Source organism: Chiloscyllium plagiosum, unplaced genomic scaffold (genome assembly GCF_037043375.1).
Source record: "Chiloscyllium plagiosum isolate Xiang-an unplaced genomic scaffold, Cpla_swu_hap1 HiC_scaffold_38, whole genome shotgun sequence".
NCBI classification, from domain to species: Eukaryota; Metazoa; Chordata; class Chondrichthyes; order Orectolobiformes; family Hemiscylliidae; genus Chiloscyllium; species Chiloscyllium plagiosum.
Window position 1 is genome coordinate 45,632,397 of NW_028270176.1, and position 19,090 is coordinate 45,651,486.

General features: G+C 42.9%; 2 long non-coding RNA genes across 2 annotated transcripts in view; one reads left to right on the forward strand and one right to left on the reverse strand.

The window, feature by feature from the left end:
* The window catches only part of LOC148139477 (uncharacterized), a 40,573-nt gene extending 39,539 nt beyond the window's left edge, over nt 1-1,034 (forward strand). The window contains exon 5 of the long non-coding RNA XR_015753622.1: nt 993-1,034. This is a non-coding gene — a long non-coding RNA (uncharacterized LOC148139477). The remainder of the gene's footprint in view (nt 1-992) is intronic.
* The window catches only part of LOC148139476 (uncharacterized), a 229,115-nt gene that overhangs the window by 96,598 nt on the left and 113,427 nt on the right, over nt 1-19,090 (reverse strand). The gene's annotated exons all lie outside the window — the stretch shown is intronic.

The following is a 19,090-nucleotide window of genomic DNA, read 5'->3' on the forward strand; positions in this document are numbered from 1 at the left end:
TAACCTACACATCTTTGGACTGTGGGAGGAAGTTCGAGCACCCTAGGAAACCCACGCAGACATGCTGAAAACGTGTAAACTCCACACAGTCGCCTCTGGCTGAAATAAAACCCGAGTCCCTGACGCTGTGAGGCAGCAGTGCTAGCCACTGAGCTACATCTGCTAAAAATCTGCTACCCCTTATTAACCTCCCAACCCGGCAATTGGCTGAATCTATGTTCCTTACGTCAGAAATCAGGTTGTGGAAGCCGATGTCTCAGTAAAATCCAGTAACTGCCCGTGTCTGAATGGGGATCCTATACACAACACCCTCCAGCCTTCACTTTTCATTCACTATCCAGAAACATGTTTCCAGTGGCTTCATGGGGGCTATAACTCCCACAAACCCTGAGGCAGGGACCACGCGTGTGTGGGGAAGCCCGGCAATGCACAGGTACAGAATATGGGCGGATTTTGGAGCATGTGCTTTGGGGTAATTAGCGGAAAGCATTTGATATTGTGATTGGTTGGAGGAGGAACGTATCAGCTTGTACTATTGACGGGTTGGGGGGGTCAAAGTGTCACCACACCCACATGGGCCCAAGTTCCATCCCCAACTTGTCATAATGCTGGGAATCGACCAATGGGAAACAAGGAAGGATCTCACTCATTCTCCCAGACTGAAGGTTCCTCTTCTGTCCAGGATCTGCTACCTCCCTATCTGTTTCCTTTTGTTTCATTCTCCTGTAACATTATTGACTTGCAGCAACTGAAGGGAAATGGAAGTGAACCCAGAAAGGGTGCAGAGTCTAACCAGGACAGGAAGGGGTGGCATGGATCTGTTTATCAGTAACTCCATGAGAATGGGGGCGGGTACATTAGGGACAGCAGAGGCAGAGTGGTGGGAGAGACTGGAGCGTTACAGCTTTGGCATAAGAAAGGGAAAAAGATATTCCAGAGAAGCGAGAATTGTCTGCTCTGAATTTCTAATCTGTACATATTCGTTTATACAGGGTGCTCGATGGTGAAGATTTGCAGACTGAAATCTCAAACTCGTGCACATCGTGATTAAGTTAACCAGCATTTGAAGAACCAGAGATAGAGAATAACTTGCCCAAAATCCTGCAACACTCTCCCTCCCAGCATTGTCGGTCTATCTGCGCCAAATGGACTGTGAATGGTTCAAGACAGCAGCTCACTACCATCTTCTCAAGGGTAACGAGAGATGGGGAATAAATGCTGGCTGAGCCAGTGATGCCCATATCCTGGAAACGGTTTCTATCTCTAGTTGCTGAACCCCGGTTGATGTTACTGCAGGATGATGAGGGACGCTGAGTGCGTCCTCCAGGAGGCAGAACCATCACATTACCCCTGCCTGCACCTATACAGTAACACAGCAACACCAGTGGAACAAAAGGCAGTGAAGCCAAAGGAGGACTTAGATATAGTTCTTCAAGATAAAGTAATAAAAAGGGATTGGAACACAGTAGGGACAGGAGACTGAGCTGGATGGTCAGCTTTTTCCCATTGAATGGTGGAGCAGGATCGAAAGGCTGAATGGCCTCCTGCTGCTAATCTCCCAGGTATGGATATAGCCATGAAGGTCGGCTAGGAAGAAGTAGGCAGGGATTCTCCAGGAGATTGCACCTCCTCATCAGTTTTCAGTGAGAGATGGTTTGATGGATTTTATTTAACATTTGTCTTTAACACATGGTTTGTGAATTTAGTTTTAAATTATTGTAGCTATTTATTCCACAATAAATAAAACTAAAAGAAAAGAAATGAAACTATCTGAATATAACAGTTTTTAAAATTTTAAACGCCCTGTAAAACAAATCCTGTCTACCCCTGGACACCATCACTTTCCAGTTACCCAAGCTCCAGGGAAATATTCCCTGCCTGTCTGAACCTTTGGTTTGATTTAACTGATTTTCAGTTCTCATTCTGTGAGCTGTGAAGAGTTCTTTATTCCCCATTTCTCCTACCCAGAAATGTTATCGCACACAGCTGAGCAACCTTCCCACCATCAAATTCATCATTACACCATTTTGGTTCACATATAGTCACCAGCAGTAAACCACCCATGTAACCAATTGAATATTTATAAACAACACCCCTTACAGGCAAGGCAAACCATTACAAATGACAAAGTGGGAAGGGACTAAATCAAATTGGAGTTGTGCGGAAGGGCCAGCGGTGGAGATAAAGCACTATATCCCCTACGGTGCCCACCTCTATCTTAAGGCATCGGGAGAATTGATACAGACTACATGCTCCTTCTCCAAGGACACACTGTTGTTTCGCCTTTATCCTCAATCATAGAATAGAATTCCGACCGTGTGGAAGGAGAGCATTGGCTCATCAAACCCCACCAACTATCCAAAGAGCATCCCATCTGGAGAACTCCATCCCTGTAACACTGCATTTCCCATGGCTGATCCATCGAGTCTGCACAATCCTGGACACTGTGGACAATTTAGCATGACTGATCCACCTAACCCGCAAATCTTTGGACTGTGGGCGGAAACCAGAGCACCTGGAGTGGACCCACACTGTTCTGGGGAGAATGTACAAACTCCACACAGGCTGTTGACCAAGGCTGGACTCCAACCTTGTACCTGGTGCTGTGAAGCAGCAGTGCTATAGAACAATTTAAATCAAAACAGATGACCCCTGCTCATTGCTGTTTGTGGAGACTTATTGCCCAGAGAGACATCCTGAGATTCAGAAAGAGACAATATGAATTCAGTCAACTCCTGTCGAGTTAATGTGATTAACAACAATATCAATACTCCAACAGTGCCATCAGACCTCGTACCTACTCTATCATTTACGATTTTTAACCCATGGGAAGTTTGTTACCAGCTTCGATGACAGCCATAATGCTCTGACCACTTTGACGGAGCCAGTGCAAGTCAGTTCTAATAGTTATCAATAGATTGAATCTAAACAGGATGCCCCACAACAGGAAGTGCTCTGACACTCAATGCCCGTAAGTCAAGGTCATTTCCCTAAAACCACTCACGTCTGCCAATACCATTGAAGATATTTTATACAGTAACCTTTCAGTCTCAATTGCCAGTTCCAGTCCATGAAGCAGCCAGTAACATGCACCAGTGAATTGAATTCTAACAGCAGCATTGCCCTGGCAGGAGAGATTGAGGAGCTTGAAGCTGTCTTCTCTGGAGTATCGAAACATGAAATACTTCAAATGAACAAAAATCTTCAAGAGCTCAATAGGATACGTACAGGAAGGATATGCTCCGAGGCTGGTGGGCCTGGAATAAAATCAGCACTAACTCAATGTTGCGCCAACCTGTGGAATCAACCTGAAGCCTATCTAACCCACACAACTCCATTACCATCCATATGTCGATCCAATGACTATGTAAATGCCTTTAAAGTTGGCGAGTCTACAAATGTTGCACGCCCCTACTACTATGCCACCGTGGTTAGCACTGCTGCCTCACAGCGCCAGAGAGCCTGGTTCAATTCCCGCCTCGGGCAACTGTCTCTGTGGAGTTTGCACATTCTCCCCGTTCTGCGTGGGTTTCCTCCGGGTGCTCTGGTTTCCTCCCACAGTCCAAAGATGTGCAGGTTAGATGAACTAGCCAGGCTAAATTGCCCATAGTGTTAGGTAAAAGGGTAAATGTAGGGGAATGGGCCTGGGTGGGTTGCTCTTTGGTGGGTTGGTGTGGACTTGTTGGCCCGAAGGGCCTGTTTCCACACTGTAAGTAATCTAGTCTAATCGAACTACGGTATCTTTACCCAGCAATCCCTTCAGCTGCATAAATGTTTCTAAGATTTATTTACTGCTCTAATTCCACTCTCTTGATCACTCCCATTTTAAACTGCTGTGATGTTGATGACTGTTCAAAAGTATAAAATTTAATTTAATCCATCCCAAAGCCTCTCTGTACCTGTGTCTCACTTGTGTTCACCGAGACACTCATTCAATCTGACCTCTTTATAAACCCTGCTCTGATATTTCCTTAGATGGCTTAGAATGAAATATTCACAGAATTCTTACTGCGCAAAAGGAGGCTGATTGTCTGATCAGCTCTCCAAAGGATCACCTCACCGAATGCTATTCTTCTGCCTTTACCCCATAAACCTTCCCATTCGTCCCCTTCCAATAACACCGGCGAGTTCACAACTAACCACAGTGATTGGATTGGATTTGTTTGTTCATGGGATCACGGTATCACTTGCTGGGGCAGCATTTGTCATCCATTCTAACTGCCCAGGAGATGGTTCAGAGTCAACCACATTATTCAGGGTCTGGATTCACATGTCGGCTGGACCAGGTCAGAATTAACACAGTTTCCCAGGCCCAGTGACATAAAGAGTTGTTTTCTGGCCTATTATCCTATTTCTGAAATAATAATGAATAATGTTTGCAGTTGAATTAAAAGTGAAAGACCAAAATGGGTTCTATTCTGATTGAGCACATCCTCCTGTTTTCTCAGTTGCTATTGATAGTCTCATTCCTCTCGCACCTGAACCTGGTCAGAGCGTGTTACAGAAAAGGCAGAATGGTCAGCTGCAGCTGGTCACCTGACCGGTCACTGGACCCAAAGGTTCACTCTCCACAGAGGCTGCCAGACCTCCTGAAAATTTCCAGCAATGTTTGGTTTTGTTTCTGATTTCCCAGCATTTGCAGTTGGTTAGTTTTTCAATATTCATCTTGTGTGTTGCAGAGGAGTTTATTGATGAGTTTGGAGAGTTTTGAAAATTGCAAGTTAGGCCACAAATTAGCCATGATCTATTGAATGGCAGAGCAGGGTTGAAGGGCTGAATGGTCTCCTCCTGTTCCAATGAAAGTTATCCATCGGCAGATTGTGGCAACATTTCCCCTCATGGTTCACTTCACCTCCATGTCTAACACACTGTTACTGACTGAACAAACCTCCTGTGTTTGAACTAAACCTGTTCATGTTCAGTGGCTCCCTCTCCAGCCACCTGCGTTTAACTCTCATCATGGAATGCTGTCTTGTATCACTGCGGGAATGCCCACAAGGACTAATCCTGGAGTCTGTATCCCCGGAATCCACAAACCCCGTTTATTTCCTCCTTCCTCTTTCATTCTGGCTATTGAACTGTCAGTTTCAATCCATTCTCCTGTCATGCTCTTCAACATGCCCATATGGGTGGACTGTAGGCAGCTGGGATTTAATGAAGGGAAGTGGGGATTAGGCAGAAACACCAAGAGAGGTGACAGCAAAGAAAGCTCTCATGATAACAGCAGAGTTTCTCCGTGACCCAGTGAGTGGTGAGGCACCTGAGATTGTAGAGGGAGGCAGATTCAATCAGGGATTTGGGAAAACACTGAGACAATGACCTATCCATCTGATTGTTAACTCAGACAGATAGGCAGAAAGAAAGATGCACATTTCGATAGCACCTTTGATAACCTGGAGCAATGAAACATGCTTCAAACCCAATGATTTCAACCTCAAATCTCTGAAAACACAGACACAAAGCATCCTACTTGTACCAGGTTGTCTCTCAGCCTCCTCTTTTCTTAAGAAAAGAGTTTTAAGCTGTTAAGCCTTTCCTGGTGATTATGTCTTTTCTGTCAGATTTGTGACGGAACCTTTATTTTCCTCTTCCTTGTGAGTGATGCTAGTAGTAGAAACAGTTTCTGACTTGTGAGGGGTTTCGGTTGGAGTATTTATATTTACAAATTCATTCCCACCCTCACATACAGTGTGAAATTGATGTAAAACTGAAGGAAAGGATTGAGTGAGCAGCAAGAGAAACACAAAACGCAGCATGTGTACCTGAGCTGAATGAAACTGGCATGAGGAAAATGTGACAACAATCACAATTAGTTAGAATCACAGCATCCCTTAGGCACACAAACAGGCTATTCGGTCCATCGAGTCTGCAATGACCTGCTATCCCACCCTACCCCGTAACCCCACATTTACCATGGCTAACCCAACCCACCTAACCTACAAACTACAGGCCAAGTTAGCACCGCCAATCCATCAAACCTGCACATCTCTGGGAGGGTCTCAAATTATGTCTAAGTGCTCAGGATTGTGGATGAAGGCTCAAAATACTTGACTCTGACGCAAATCCTCTTTATTTTCAAAATAAAATCTATGGGAAGCTGCAGGCAGAAAGATTTCCGATTATCTCATGAGGAAGAGAATTCAAAACTCGTGCCACTGACCCAAGGGGCGCAGTGCAGTCACAGAGGTCTGGGAATCAGAAATGTAACAGGTTGTGAGCAAGGTGGGGGTGGGACAAGGACAAAAAGACAGTCTGTCGCACGAGGGAAGGCAGGAGAGATTAAACAGCAGAAATGGTAATCCCTCAAGGCCACAGGGAATGGAGTTAGGGCTGGGAAAGAAACCAGGTAACAAGGTGTGCAGCTGTAAAAGAAATACGTTATAAAAACAGATTATAACAACATAGGGGGCAGAGTTCACAGTCTGAAATTGTTGCACTCGGTGAGTACAGAGCGCTGTAAAGCCTGGGTAGTTCTATCACAACCAACACATGCAGGATGGGCCATGAGGCCTCAATCTGTGCTGTAACTTTCTGATAAATTTATTCTGACATTTGGAATTCAGGTCGGATGATGTTCATAAATTCGCAAATTGGACTTGACTTTAATATTCTGGAAAAATGTCAAATAAATCACAATGATCCCATTCTGCTGACTTTAGTCCGCAGCCCTGCGTGGTCCAGCATTTCAGTTACATCCATGTCCTTTTATTCTAATGTGATGCTGGTTACTGCCTCTTCCATCCCAACAATGAGTTCCTGCTCCCCACCATCTCCGAGTGAAATGAATTCTTCCCTCCCCTTCTTTCTGGGAACTAGTTTCAATCTAAGTCCTCCAGTTTCTGACCTCTCTGTTAATGAATAGCTCCTTCCTATCCACTTGATCTAGATTCCTCAGCATTTTATCACTTCAATTAAATCTCAGCTCATCCTCCTCGGAAATCACCCCCAGCCTTTCCAACCTTTCCTCAGAGCAGAAATTTTCCAATTGTAGAAACATTATGATCAATCTCCTCTGTACCCTCTCTGGTGTGATCACATCAATCCTGGAATAAGGGGATCAGAAGTGTGTGCAGTACTTTAACCGCAGTCAAACGAGTGTTACTGACATTTCCCGTGTCACCTCCGTGTTCTTGTGGTTTTCGCTCACACAAGAAGTTTCTTGGATTTCCCACATGGAACTGGATGTGCACTCCATGGGGCTGGGATTCCCTACCATGTGTTTATTTGTTCACTAATCCTAAATTAACTTCAGATTAAAACAACATTATCAGCTACCCACCAATCAACTTCTTCCATTATACTCAAGTCACCTTACTTTTTAAAAATATCTTTAAAATTATTGCTATCTCAACACAACAGGCTTTAATTTGCTGATCAAGAATTCAGATGTCTTCACTGTTACAATCACTTGAAGATTATCTTTACCTTCAGCTACATTTGGTGAATTGAACACTGATTGTAAATATATGAATATCAAAAGGACTTGAGTTTTATGATAATTAATCCAGTCTGACATTCTTGTTGGTTAATATCTTGAAGAGAACTGTCCTCAGAACTCCAGCTGTGCTCTGACTTCATTCACAACTGGATTTAGTTGGACTGCAGATCTTAGATCTGTTCTGTTGTTTCCCGGATTGCTTCACTCTGTCGATCACTTGCTGCTTATGCTGTTTGGAACACAAGTAGACCTCTTTGGGAACTTCATCAGGTTAACACCTCATTTTTAGGTATTCATGCTGCTGTTACTGGCATACCCTCCTGAATTCTCTCAGTTGAATGAGGATTGATACTCTGGTTTGATAGTAAGAGGTAAGTTGGGGGATATGCTTGGCCGTGATCTCTGTAAGTTTTGTTGGAGCACAATTCTACTGCTGTTGTTGGAAGGAAAGAGCTGAACTCTTACACTGTTGGCCCCATATACTACATGCAGTATCATGAACACTGATAGGCCAAGACATGAAATACGAGCAACACTGTACAATGATGCAGGATCAGAACTGCAGTAAGCGGGCGGAGTTTAAGATCCAACTTGATATAGGAGTAGGGAAAGAAGCAGCTGATCAGATTGTCTCATTCATAGTCATAAAGAGACTCTATGAGATTATTGTACTGTTGGGGGTAAGGATGGAGGTGGTTGGGGAGATGGAGAGCCCTTCAAAAGAAACTAATCTGCCTGAGAGTTGTGAGATAGAATTGATTGCCATGCATTTAACAGAAAGCTAATTGAAACTGTTGTTATCCCCAAAAGATAACAAGACTGATGGTGCTTCCAATCATCACCAGAAACAAATCCCAGAATACATGGTTCGGAGATGGATGTCAATAGCCAATCAACATCCAACTCCTACAATCATTGAGCAAACGTATGTGTGATTACCCAGTTCTGATGAACCAGAAAATCACTGTTCACTCTGTGCAGATGGACAGCGATGTGGGGAAGTATTGGCCGAGTGGTATTGTCGCGAGACAGTTAATTTAAAACCCCAGATAGTGTTCTCGAGACCTGGGTTCAAAGACTGCTGCAGCAGATGGGGGAATTTGAATTCATTAAAAAAAACTTGTGAATTTAGAGTCTAATGATGACCATTAATCGATTGTCAGAAAACCCATCTGGTTCACTAATGCCCTTTCGGGAAAGAAGCTGCCATCCTTACCTGGTCTGGCCAACATTGTGACATCAGACCCACAGCAATGTGGTTGACTCTTACCTGCCCTCTGGGCAATTAGGGATGGGCAGTAAATGCTGCCGGGCCAGCGTCACCCTCATCCTGTGAATGAATAAAGGAAAATAAAAGTCTGTACCCAGTGTGAATCTGTGCATGTTCTACAATGTTGTGAACATTTCCAAAGCTAAGATCTCTGTGTGCACAACTTTATGAGCTGCCAAAACCATTGTTCATTACTTGGGCGTGAAAAAGAGAAAATAAATCCTTCAACTGTGGCTATCAGTAAATTGACTGGTATCTCAGCAGGTTGGATGCCTGAGTGAGTCCCTTCCCACCCCCCCACCCACCCCCTCCACACATTCACACATACAGCAGGTGAACAGCTTCTCCCCAGTCTGACTGGTATGGCCAGTTTCCAGGTGTGATGGGTAAAGAATTCTCTTCTGGCATTCCCTACATTTCCAGAGTCGTTCCCTAGACTGGATGCACTGATGTTTTGCCATTTCAGATAAATGGTAGCAGACTGTTACACACACCGTTAGCCCGCCCCCACCCCACCCCCCCTCCTCCACCATCCCCCCAAGAACCCAGTATAAAGCAGTAAACATTATCTCCTGCTGTGGAGAGACAGCCTGTATTGGTCTGAGTAGGAACACTGAGCAGATTTACCTAAATGACAACTTAATCGGTGGCCACAGCAAGTTAAGCAAGTCCAAATAAAATGCACTATAGCACAGAACGAGGCCCATAAAATCCAAGCTGGATGTCTGCAGCAGAATCCAATATTCTCATTCCCTCTACGTACCCCAAACTCTGCAAGTTTATTTCCCTCAGAACTGATCTAATTGTTTTTCTCAATCATTGATCTTCTCAACTTGCACCACCATAATAGGCAACATGTTCTGCATATTTCCAGCCAATACAGTCAGCAAAAACACTTGCTCATCTCCCACTGTCTCAAAACCTTACATCTGACCTTAACTCTTGTACCATCAACTATCAAATGCAGATATTTTTTGTCTGCTATATCTAGGTGTTATAATCTTATACAGCTCTATCAAAAATATTTCCAACTTCTTCACTTCAAAGAAAATCGCAATTTCTTCAGATCAATTCAGTGACTGCATTTTCTTCATCAGTGAACCACTCCAGTAAGTCTGTACTCCACACTCTGAAGATCACTCATATCCTTCATTGTTGATGACTATTTTGTTCCACAAATCCAGACGATGCAAGTTTTCTGCACAACAGCAGTAGCTTTATTATTGGACAGCCGGCGAGAGTTTCAAAGCGTCTCTAAAGTAGCCGAGTGTCTACTTGCAGAGACTCTTCTTCATGAATCTCTGCCTTACCCACAGAGACAGTATATTTAATAGGAATTAGACAAAGGCATATCAGTCACATGGGCGATTGTCATTACATAGTTTAAAGTAGGTAATTATGACCTTACAAAGCTTGATGAATGGCGCTGTCCTGTGATAACGTGTGATGGATTACATTAACTGATTATCGTAATGTTCATGTTTATGTATTGATGGGAAGAGATTAAGGCAGAAGGGTTCTTCCTTCAGTAAATGGGGGATTCACTTACCTATGCTCATATGGAGGGGAGGTAAGACAATCGGAGCGGGAGGCAGTTTAACACGGTTTTTCCCAGGGCACTCAGTCTTGTCTGGAAAGGGCAAATTCCTCTGTCTGGGGTTACCGGGCAATCCACATGTGTGGCTGCAAGAGGTTCTATTTTGGGATACTGTCAGCCTCCCCACTTTTGAGGTGTTTTGTCTCTAGTCTAAGAGTACAGACCTTCAGTTGATGAAATAAGGCCTTTGGCAAGGGACTGTTTAACCCTTGAGACCCCATGGTGTCCTGAAAGAGAAGCAAAAGGTATGGAACTGGTCCCTCTATGGTATTTTAACTTCCTCATTCTGAACAGGAATCTGTTGACCAGAATTGAATGCAATGATTGACTGTGACCTAACTAGAGCTTTGTCAAGGGTCAGCATCTTTTCCGTGAGTTTGTCATCATTCCCCCATTAATGAAGCCCAACATCCCATTTGTTTTACTCAAAACACTTCATGTTTTACTCAAAACACTCAAAACACTTCTCTCTTTTAATGATTGGTACACATTGTCCCCCATTCTTGCTGTCCTGCTCTCTGTGTCTGTGACATTCTCAAAATGCCTCTCTCAAAATGCATCAACTTACTGTGTATTCTAAAAAAGAGACATATTCCACTCAAAATATTATCTCTCGCTCCACAATTCTACACCCTGGAAAACAGAACAGTGCAGCACCTGAATAATTGGCCCAACATGTCTGTGCGGACCATGATGCCATCCCAAACTAATTCCACCTGCCTGGTCATGATCCATATACCTGCCAAACCCTGCCAGTGTATGCGCCTGCCCAAATGCATCTTAAGCATTGTGATTGTTTCTGCTTTTACCACCTCGCAGGAGAGTACATTCCAGTCATCTACCACCTTTTGCGTAAGAAACTTGCCTGACATAACTCCCTTTAAACTTTCACATGTTGTTGGAAATGCTCAGCAGGTCTTGCAGCATCTGTGAAAATAAAAATCCGTTAATGTTTCGGGTCCTTCCTCAGAAACGTGAACTCTGATTTCTCTTTACAGATGCTTTCAGACTTGTTGACCATTTCCAGAAGCTTCTGTTTTTGTTTCTGATTTACAGCATCTGCTGTTCTCTCGGTTTTTAGTTTCTTTAATTTCCCCCCGTCGCCTGAAATCTATGGCCTCTAGAATTTGTCATTTCTACCTTGGACAAAGATTCAGATTATGGAACATAGAACATATAACAATACAGTGCACAACAGGCCCTTCGGCCCTCAATGTTGCGCCAACCTGTGGAATTTTCTCAACTCGTCCCCCGACACTATCCCATAACTCATCCATGAGCTTATCTAAGGATTGTTTAAAACTCCCTAATGTGGTTGAGTTTACTAGCTTAGCTGGTAGAGCATTCCACACACTTTCCACTCTCTCTGTGTAAGGAATTTGCCTCTGACATCTGTCTTAAATCTATCACCCCTCAATTTGAAGTTGTGCCCTCTCGTACAAGCTGTCGTCATCATCCTAAGAAAAAGACTTTCACTGTCTACCATATCTAATCCTCTAATCATCGTGTATGTCTCGATCAAATCCCCCCTTAGCCGCCTTCTTTCCAATGAGAACAGATCCAAGTCTCTCAGCCTTTCCTCATAAGATCTTCCCTCCAGACCAGGCACCATCCTGATAAATCTCCTCTACACCTTTTCCAATGCTTCCGCATCCTTTTTGTAATGGGGCGACCAGAACTGTACACAATATTAAAACTGTGGCCGCACCAGCATTTTGCATAGTTGCAGCATGATATTGCGGTTCCAGAACTCAATCCCTCTACAATGAAACCTAACACGCCGTATGCCGCCTTAACAGCACTATCCACCTGGGTGGCAACTTTCAGGGATCTATGTACATGGATTCCGACATCCCTCTGCACATCCATACTACCAAGAATCTTTCCATTGACCCAGTACTCTGCCTTCCTGTTATTCTTCCCAAAGTGCATCACCTCACATTTAGCTGCATTGAACTCCACTTGCACCTCTCAGCCCAATTCTGCAGTTTATCTAAATCCCGCTGCAACCTGTAACATTCTTCCAAACTGTCTACTACTCCACAGACTTTAGTGTCATCTGCAAATTTACTAATCCATCCACTTATGCCTGCGTCTTAGTCACTTATAAAAATGACAAACAGCAGTGGTCCCAAAACAGATCTTTGTAGAACACCACAAGTAATTGGGCTCCAGACTGAATATTTTCCATCAACCACCACTCGCTGCCTTCTCTCAGAAAGCCAGTTCCTAATCCAAACTGCTAAATCACTCTCAACTCCATGCCTCATACATTTTCTCCATCAACCTACCATGTGGAACCTTATCAAAGGCTTTACTGAAGTCCATGTATACCACATCAACTGCCCTAGTCTCATCTAAATGCTTGGTCACCTTCTCAAAAAACTCAATGAGGTTTGTGAGACACGACCTGCCCTTGACGAAACCATGTTGACTATCTGAAATCAAATTGTTGCTTGTTAGATGATTATAACTATTTTCTCTTATAATCCTTTCGAAAACCTTTCCTACAATGGAAGTAAGGCTCACTGGTCTATAATTACCTGGGTCATCTCTGCTGCCCTTCTTGAACAAGGGCAGAACATTTGCAATCCTCCAGTCCTCGGGTACTAAACCCATAGACAATGATGACTCAAATATCAAAGCCAAAGGCTCTGCTATCTCCTCCTTAGCTTCCCAGAGAATCCACGGGTGAACCCCATCTGGCCTGGGTACATGTCTACTTTCACTCCTTCTAGAATTGACAACACCTGTGCGTAACTAACCTCAATCCTTTCTTGTCTAATATCTCGTACCACATTTTTGTCCTCTACAATATTCTCCTTTTCCTGTGTAAACACCGATGAGAAATGTTCATTTAGCACTTCTCCAATCTCTGCATGGTCCACACTCAACTTCCCACTTGTGTCTTTGATTAGCCCTATTCCTACCCTAATCATCGTTTTATTCTTCATAAACCTATAGAAAATTTCAGGCTTATCCTTTATTCTGTTTGCTAAAGGCTGCTCGTGTCCTCCCTTTGCTCTTCTTGACACTCTCTTTAAATCCTTCCTCGCTGATCTGTAACTCTCTATTGCTTCAGCTGTACCATTTTGCCTCATCAACACATAAGCCTCTTTCTTCTTCTTAACAAGAGATGCAATTTCTGCAGTAAACCATGGTTTACAAACTCTGTCTGTGCCAGTTGGGTCACCCCACAGCCATTGACTTTCCAAAGACAACAATCCAAGATTTTCCAATCTCTCCCAATCCAGGCAACATCCTGGCAAACCTGTTTCCACCTTCCCAAAAGCCTTCACATTCTACCTATAATGTGGTGATCAAAACGGCACACAATACCCCAAAGGTGGCGTGATTATAGTTTTATATTCACTCCCCTGACAGAAGAAGGCAAGCCTGCCATTCACCTCCTTCACCACTTTCAGGGACCTTTCAGCTTGCAACTGAAGATCCCTCTGTATATCAGTGCTGCTCAGGGCCCTTCCGTTTATTGTATACATTCCTCTTGCTATGTGTCTTCCAAAACCCATCACCTCACACTTGTCTGAGTTAAAATATATCTGCAATTTCTCCACAAAACTTTCTGACTCATCTCTTTCTTGCTGTATCCTTTGTCATCATTCTTCACGATTCACAACTTCAACAGTTTGTGCCATCTACAAACTTGCTAATTAAATCGTTTACATTTTCAAACTTTTCATGTATATACATTACAAACAACGGATGTCCCAGTTCTGATCCTTGTGGAACAGCATTAGCCATAGACCTCCAGCCAGCAACATGCCCCTGCACAACTGTTGCTGGGAGAAATATCAAAGAGGAGCCTTGAGTTCTGTGTTGAGCAGCATGGCCAACGTTTATTCAGAGCTCCTTACTAATACATGATGGGAGAGGTCCCTCTCTGGCTCCCCCAGATAAGTCCAGCATTTTGATGTGTTTACTTCATATGTTCCAGTAATATTTTCCCCCTGACCTGAACTCCAGGGTTTGGAATGTCAGCTCGGATATTTCCGTGTTCCCTTTCTCGGATTCTCTCAGCTCTTGCAGCTGCTTTGCCAGTTCTTTCACAAATGGTTTAACCCTATCCTTGTCATTGCACATCTCCAGCCTCCCACTACCACATGTCTCTGGCCCTCTCACTACCATACCATGTGGCATCTGCATAGTCCATCCAGTCACTAATTCAAAGGGGGACAGCCCCGTCCCCTTTGCTGGGGTTGTCCACAGTTTCATTAGGCTGGTGGGGAGTACCCTAACCCATCGCTGTCCTGTCTCTGAGAGAGCCTTAGTCAGACTAGCTTTCAGTGCCTGCGTCATTCTTTCTACTGTCCCAGAGCTCTGGGGGTGGTATGGGGGATGGGATTTCTGTTCAGTACCAAACAGGGTACATAGCTCTTTAGCTATGTTCCCTGTAACATTTGTCCCTTGGTCAGAATCTGCAGGGGAATGCTTCCACCCACTGAGTAAACCTATTTATTAAAACCCAGTAGGGCTTCCTTCCCTGGGATTGGGATAGGTGTGTGTGTAAAATCCACCTGTAACTGTTCCCATGGGCCCCTGGGTCCCTGCTGCTGCCTCCATTTTATCCTGATTGCTTTCCCTGGCTCACACTGTGAACAGACTACACACCTTCGACAAAACCTTGCTGTATTTCTCCCTGTTCCAGGCAAGGATTGGAGTGGATCATCTGATATTGCATTTTATCCTCCCCAATATGGGCCAGTCCATGATATGTTTTTAATAATGTTTGTCTTGTATAATGTAGTCTTGTATAATGTTGCTGGATCATCCAGACTCTGTCGTGTCCTATTACTGCCCCATCCTTTTCCCATTCCTGTTTCTCCTGTTGTGGGACTGTTTCTGGGAATATCTTTAAACCTCCTCTCTCACTTCTGTAGCTATGCCCATTGCCATCTCCTCAAATGTCTGCACTGTTTCAGTCAGTATTTCACTTATAATATTATTAAAGGATTGGACACTTTGGAGACAGGAAGCATGTTTCCGCTGATGGGTGAGGCCACTTAGAAAAGAGTTGAGGAGAAACTCCTTCCCCCAGAGAGTGGTGGGTGCATGGAATGCACTGCCCCAGAAGGCTGTGGAGGCCAGGTCTCTGGATACTTTCAAGAAAGAGTTGGATAGAGCTATTAAGGATAGTGGGATCAAGAGTTATGGGGATAAGGCAGGAGCAGGATACTGATTGAGGATGATCAGCCATGATCATAATGAATGGTGGTGCTGGCTCGAAGGGCAGAAGGGCCTACTCCTGCGCCTATTGTCTATTCACCTGCCTTACCCACATACTCACTGCCCTGCTGGTGTGAGGTTTCTTCTTTCCTGTGAGCTATAATCTTCATTATTGCTGCTTCACTGGGAAAGTTAGCTGCTTCCACAAACTCTCTGATCTGTTCTTCATGCTCTATGTGGCCCCCAGACAAGGTGATGTACCCTCACCGAGCCCAGGCCATCACTTGGTCATGAACTTTTCCAAAGACATGCTGTCTGTCTGTGTCTATGCTGACTCCCTGACCCCTGGCTAATGTCCATGCTTCTGTCAGGGCTCGTGATGGTTCTGCCATTTCTGGGTAATTCTCCACAAAAGTCCTCCAATAATTCAACAATCCTAAAGTTTGCCTTATCCCGTTCACGGTTTGCGGGTGGATAGTTTTGAAATCATGGTCTTTCGTTCCACTGGGATTGTCCCCCTCCTTTGCTGATTTGATTTCCCTGATGTGATGTCCCAGGTATATCTCTCCCTACCTTCCCACGCTCTGTGGGTTAATTTCCCATAATAATGTAACACATCCTGTCATTCCTGGAATAAAACAGAGCAAAATGTGAATTTGGTTTGACTTGAAACATTAATAATTTGACATTCACTTTACATATCTATAGAGGTGAAAATTCTACTGTGATTATTTAAGTGAATTTAACATGATCATACAGTGAAAATAACTGATAATCAACGACAATGAATGAACTGAATAATATGTGATTATTTGTCCAAGTTCTTGCAATGAAAATTCAATTTTATTTAAAGCTTGTCACCCATTACACCATGGGCGTTGTTATTAGGGAATAAAGTAATGGAAGGATATCAGAGAAAATAAATAGACTTTAATTTTAGCTTCACTGCAATAATGAACCAAAACAATATTTGGAAATATGGTTAAACTACATAACAAAGTTTCCAGTGTCATTATTAACATGAAAACTATTTTAGTTTGCAAGTTGTTTTGTACTAAGAATAATTGGAAATGAATTGTGATTATGAATTGACCATTTAAAATATATTTGGAAGAGAATAATCAGATATATTTTTGGAGGAAATTAGGAAAGGAAATAAATATGTATACATTGGTATTAATAGTTTTAAATGTTTGGAAGTTGGCTGGGATTATTTGATTGAGAGAGGCTGCATGATTATAAAGACTAATTCACCTTTTCTATTGCATTGTTGGTTTCACTAGAATCTGTTGTGGTCTAAGCTCTTGTTGTGTGCAATGGACTGTCACTAATAGCTTAATTAACCTGCGAGTCCCTGATCAGGTTTCTTTTGTCTGTAAGTCAGTCTGTAAGTGCGCGACACACCTGCTTTTCTGAGGGGAAACAGAGACTCTTTTCAAATGAAATAAGTGGCAGTTCACTCTGAGAATGGTTTCTACCACACACCATACGCAGGAAAGTGTTTTTCTGAAGAATTCCAATCTCTATCTATAAATCTGATGGTATCTGTGTTTGTCAGTTTGTGGAGGATTCAGCCCCTTTGTGCTGAGCTGTTTTTATACAAGCAGTTGGTTCATTATGTCTTTGCCAAGAATGTTGTTTACTTTCCCCTTTTACTGTGATTCTGCAGGTTAGAATATTCTGAGAGTCAATAATGTTCAATAACTGAACATTGAATGGTTTTGACTCTAACAGAGCAGTTGCCTTATTTTCAGCTAATTATTCACTTTCCATTTCCTGGTTGTGTTGAATGTTACAGAAACAGTTTCTGAGCAATGTTTCCATTCACTTGTGTTGGAGTCACTGACAGCCACGTGGTCAGTCAGTTTCAGGCTGATGGATCAGTTTCTCTGTCCTATTAGATGGTGGTCACTTGCTCAATTTCCGATGGCTCACCTGAGCGTCAGTCCACCAGCTGCTGAAACCCTGCATCCAACATTTGTTCCCTCTCACCATGACTAATCCAATACAGTCCCAGCTTGTCTCCCACATTCACTTCCACATACTCATGATCACCTCAGATTCTACTGTCTGTGTCCTTGCAGCAAGTTGTGTAAGACACCTATATCATTTCAAAATTTGGTTCACTGCTTCTTCAGGACCTTCGTGAAGAAGGGCTCATGCCCGAAACGTCGATTCTCCTGCTCCTTTGATGCTGCCTGACCTGCTCCGCTTTTCTAGCAACACATTTTCAGTTGTAATTGTAGTAACCAGTTAATTACAAGTTACTGACAAAATATTTTAAGAGGAGATGCTATTGGTGGTGGAAATGCTGCTGGTTGGTATAACAGAGGGCTGGGGTGAATACTGTACTCAGTTTTGATGAGAAAGTTGAGCAATGTAAGATTCGTTTATCTTTGTTAATAAGAAGAGGCAGAGATTGCAGCTAGGACATCCACAGGCATCCACCCTCACCACCACTGATGCTCAGTAGCATCAGTGCCAATCAAGCGGGCTGCTTTATTCTAGATGGTATCAAGTTTCTTGAGTGTTGTTAGGGCTGCACTCATCCAGGCAAGTGGGGAGTATTCCATCACACTCCTGACTTGTGCCTGGTAGCGTTTGGACAGGATTTCAGGAGCCAGGAGTTGAATTACTCTTGTAGCCACTGTGTTTATGTGGTGAGACCAATTCAGTTCCTGATCAATGATTATCCACAGGATAATGTTGATAGTAGGTGATCAGTCATGGTAACACCATCGAATGTCAAGGGATGCTGGTTAGGTTATTTCTTATACGTGATAGCCTGCATTTGTGTGGCATGTATGTTACTTGCCTCCTGTAAGCCCAAGCCTGGATATTGCCCAGATCTTGTTGTACTTGGACTTGGACTGCTTCAGTACCTGAGGAGTTAATTATTTATTAACATTAAATAGTCATAAGATTATGCAAATTCCTTTTTCTATCAAATGTCATGGACTGTATCTTGTGGTCACTCTCATATTCACTTTCACTATCTTTTTATTTTCTTCCTAATTCAGACACAAATGTTTGAACATCGATCAGAATAAAATTACATAAATTAAAAACACATGTTTCTACAAGTAAACTAATTAATTGAAATACATTACTTCTGTATTGTCTGCATTTTGACAAAAAAAAATATTTTCAATAACTGTTGAATGGCTCATTTATTGCCCTCAATCCATCAATCTAAGTATTATAGTTCAGTCTTCAGTTTACCGATCTTAATGTACGTCTAATCAACATCAGAGCGAAGTGTTTTTTTAAAATATTGAGTCAATTTATTTGTTCAGAATACAACATTTATTAGGAATTCATTATCCTTATAATAATTGCAGAATAATCTGTTTGTCTTTCTAACGTATATCGTCAGATCCATATATTATTTTAATCCATATTTTAATTTAATTCATTGCAACAATGTTATTGTTTTCAGGTCAACTATCCCACAATGGAACCAATCATTTTGCATCCAACACGCTTTGCAAACTGACTTTTGCTCATTTGAATAATGACAGTAATCTCAGCCTTATGAATTCAGAGAACTACAACTACTTTTCACTGCAACAATTCCTGTTCATGTCTGCGCATTGCACAG